The sequence below is a fragment of the Polyodon spathula genome, chromosome 26 (genome assembly GCF_017654505.1).
Source record: "Polyodon spathula isolate WHYD16114869_AA chromosome 26, ASM1765450v1, whole genome shotgun sequence".
NCBI lineage: Eukaryota > Metazoa > Chordata > Actinopteri > Acipenseriformes > Polyodontidae > Polyodon > Polyodon spathula.
The window spans coordinates 9,806,748-9,811,247 of NC_054559.1; the positions used below are offsets into that span (position 1 = coordinate 9,806,748).

The 4,500-nt window shown below is 38.8% G+C and overlaps 1 pseudogene; it reads left to right on the forward strand.

The window, feature by feature from the left end:
• The first annotated feature begins 1,073 nt into the window (after nt 1-1,073).
• On the forward strand, nt 1,074-3,844 carry LOC121300479 (annotated as a pseudogene).
• The last annotated feature ends 656 nt before the right edge of the window (nt 3,845-4,500 follow it).

Genomic DNA, 4,500 nt, shown 5'->3' on the forward strand with positions numbered 1-4,500 from the left:
ACATTTTTGGTCTTGGTCTTGGTCTCGGTCTCGGTACGTTTGGTCTCAGTCTCGGTACGTGTGGTCTCGGTCTTGGTACATTTGGTCTCGGTCTCGGTACATTTGGTCTTGGTCTCGGTACGTTTGGTCTCGGTCTCGGTCTCGGTACGTTCGGTCTCGGTCTCGGTAGGTTTGGTCTTGGTCTTGGTCTCGGTACGTTTGGTCTTGACTACATCACTGATTACAAGTCCTGCTAATAAGTTAAAATGGGTTCTGTTTTGTCAAGAATCACTAGCAACACTTTGTGAGTGTTGCGCTGCAGTTGTGCAAACTGGTTAGGAAATATTTGTCCACAAAAGCACTTATGAAGCAAATGTACATACTCAGAGGAGGCTCATAATCCTGTAGCTGTCCAGGGAGCTCCTAATCCTCTGACAGAGGAAGTGCATCTTCTGCCTCTTTTGGTGGATCATAATCCCTTGCTTTTCCAGAGGAGTCTTTCTTCTGAGAAGCTGGTTTGGTTTGAGTTTCTACCAGTGGAGTCCCCCTCCTCAATAGCTTCTTCAAAAGTCTGCCTCTGCATTTAGAGGTCTTCCTAAAACAGGGGTCCAATCTAAAGAGAAACAAACAGCATTTTAAAAACAACATACCCATGAAAATATCACTTTAATAATATAAATATAAATACATTTATACCAATTTTACTTTTAGATTTTTACGTTACTAACGATATGTTTTAGATAATTTATTAAAGGCGAAATTAAACTATCTGCACACAGTACCCGCAGAATATTAATAATTAAGTGACAACATACGGCTGGCATGAAAAATTTAGAAATTAAATACATATGTGCTGACTGTACATTGTATCTTTGGTTTTAGCAATAACTTGGTGAGACTCTATGGTCATGTTAGTTAAGGGGATTGTCTGGGTTGTTTTCAGACGTCATAGCGTTTGCATTAAAAATGAAAATGGTGTGAGGAACCGAAGTTCAGCCAAACAATACTGGTGTTGTGCAGACGTATTCCGATGATGATTTCTTGATTTTGTATATGCAGTTGCCTTACGTCCTAAAAAATCGTATTGATATTTGATGGAACCGGCCAACATAGATAACCTATGTATTCTGTACCAGAGCTCTGCATCGACAGCAAGATGTGGTAAGAGAAGCAGACTGTCCAGAGCCAACGTGCTACTGGTTCAGGTGACTACATTCATGCAACTGTAATGCTGCAAAACATCTGTCTGTCACTGTGTGTGACTGTAATGTAACACACGTGTTATTGAGTGTGGGTGATGGTTTTGCGTGTAGATTTTACTCATTTCTTTCCTCTTACTTCTGTGCAATAAAAACAATAAAATTGGCCTGTCTTTGTGAAGGAACAATGCCATCATTTGCCAATGTATGTAATATTTGTACAAAATACCATTATATGGGCAGCTTTGAATAACATAAAATAAGCCATGCCAATCACATTTGCTTGTTATAAACAAATACCAGAATTTACATTTCATGTATGTATATATAATTAACTCATTTTGCTTCATAAAGGTGAATGAAACTTGCGGAATAATGTTATTTGAACCTATTGAATTACATATCACGTTGTAGTTTGCCATATACTTAATTAAAAACTGACAAAAGTTGAAAAATGTGACATTTTGAAATTTAATATAAAGTACTGTACTACTATTCCAATATAATTTTGAAGGTTTATTTTTATTTATTTATTTATTTTTTAATTACATGATGTTAAATACAATATCTAAATTATGTTCATATAGTTTTTTTATTATTATTTTCAAATGTCTCAATCCTAAAATTCTAGGCGATGCAAAGTGTTTGGCCATAGCTGAATATGTTGCTACACGTATATTAGTTCATAACTGTTCCAGAAACAAACATGTTTTCTGGTAAGATTCACAAGTGTCCTTGCTGATGTATTTCTAAACCTTTCATATTTATTCATGTCTTTATTCTTCCCCCAGATGTTGCCACCGTCTGGACTTCTCCATCAGTGGTGCACTGTGTGATGCTCTGAATAAGAGCGCTGCTGGGAAGGCCTACAGGTGCTTTAAAGAACAGTTGGTCACCAAGGCCTACCTTGCTCTGGCAAGCAACAACATTTAATACAAACCTCACTATTGATAAAGCAATTCCTAACTCTGCCATTACCTTCGGGAGTTATGACGGTCTCAGTTGCTCTCGGTGATGGTACATGGCCATGGTTTAATTGGCTTTTTAGCATTCACAAATAAAACCGAAGGGAATGAAACACAACACATAATTAGCCCTAAATGCTGTGAGTTACATATCCTTTATATCGCACTGTGACAAGGAGGACCCTGTCGCTTGTTCAGCTGCGCTGCTGCTTTGGTAAACAAAAAGGCTTGCCCAGTGCTGATGATCTTGATTGGCTGGGGGGGGGGGGGGGGGGGGGGGGGGGGGGGGGGGGGGGGGGGGGGGGGCGTGCCCGGAGAGCTTACGCCTATTTAAGAAGGCAGCAGTGCCAATGTCCGAGGCTACTGCACGGCCATAGCCATGCAGACGGGTGCTGAGCGAAAGTTATTCGGTGAAGACCCATGTATGTAACAACGCCCTATTATTTGTACACGAACAGAAAATGTCCAATAATCATTTATACTGGGTTTTACAAAAGCTATAGTCGTTTAAAATAAATTAAAAAAAAAAAACACAAAGTTCTTTGATAATAAAGTATTTAGAAGTAAGGCCCAACTTGCTGCCATTTTGTTCCGTGTCTTTGGAACAGGTGAGGGGGCATGTGAAAAGCAGCAGGATGACTGTTGATTATGAGATTGGTAAAAGAACTGCAGAGGGAATGACACACATGATATGTATTGAAGGAACACACGGTGAGCCGCCTTCCCTTTATTATTTATTATTGTTATGCATCTTGAGGCTTCACAACAGTCAAACCTGTATTCTTTCTTGTGCTTGACCAGGTTGTGAGAATCCCAAGCCATGTCAAACTGAGCTGATCGTCTTGGAATACGGAACTTACAACGGAAACCCAGTGACGAAAATTCTGCTGAAGCCCTTAACAGGTACAAAGTATGAGCATGGCAGGATTTCCCACAATACACATTGTAACAACCATGTTGGTCCAATAAAAAAAAAAGATTTAAAAACAAGATCCCTGTAATACAGTACTGAAAGGTGCACAAACACGACAAAGCTTAAATGAACCTTTCACATTGAGTATATTCACAATTCCTCATTGTTTACTCCTGTAGACTGCAGTAGATGTGAAATTCGATTTCTTCAAATGGTTGTTTTGGTGTTGATGTCATTCTCATGTTATAATTGTCTGTTCGCAGTCAGCATGAGCAGTTCAGCAAAACATGCTGCAGAATTCTGCATTCTTCCCTCTGCATTAGTCCTTGCTGCCCTCTAGTGGTACATCATTCAGGGTCAAGGAAATTATGTAGAGGATAAATATGTAGGTTGTATTGTATTGATGAAGGCACTAGCTGAAACCATTGGCTACTTGGCTTTAGTTTCTTAAAGGTTTGACCTTATAATAGGCAGAACCCACCAGCTGAGAGTGCATTGCAATTCCATCAGGCATCCCATTGTGGATGACTTCACCTACAGCCTGAAGTAAGACTGTGCGCCATACCACATGATACTGCACACCTACTTCCTGCACATCCCCATGGAGGCGGAGCCAATTGAGGTCATGGCCGGTGACCCCTTTATGACCTCCATCGACCCCAAGTGGGTCCTGGAGCTGGGGAGACTCGTCCAGGAGATTTATCAGTCCTTTTGACTGATAAATCCTTGCAGCTATTTTTTTTTTTAATGTGGCAATTTAATATTTTCAGACTTTCTATTTATGCCTTAATAATGTGGAAGAAAGTGCTTCAACCCACATTTTATCAATTATTTTATTTTTCAAGTAATTCAGTGTAAATTGTATTGACACCCACAATACATGTAATTTGTTTTAAATTAAAATTAAAAAAAAAAGGTTTGTAACCCTGTTGCTTAGAGTCTCTTGGTTATTTATTTATTATTTATTTTTTCATAAACCAATGCAATAAGGTATTCTCTTCCTACAGGAGGTTAAAATAAGATCTGAAAGCAATGGAGAAAGACACTTTCCCACAGCCAAAAACCCATATTTAAAAGACCATGAGCAGTTATATACAACTTTCAATAGAAACATACCAGCAAAAAAGTACAAAAATAAATGCATTGTAAACACAATATTTGAGTAACTGCTTTAAGAACCACTTAGAAAGTTTGAAAGTTTTTATGTTGTTTAAACAGTTGTAGCAACACATGGGGGAGTGTAACATTTTCAGGACCCCACTCTTTAAGGTCTTTAAGGAATCTTCATTACAAATTCAGATTTAACCCAAACTTTGCATACACCTTTCTATATTTTACTGACTTTTTGTAGGTTTTGGTTTTGGGCCAACCATAAGCATTGTTTGATATTCACAGAGCAAAATGACCTGTGGCTTCTACAGGTTGATGGCAGCACTGCCACAAT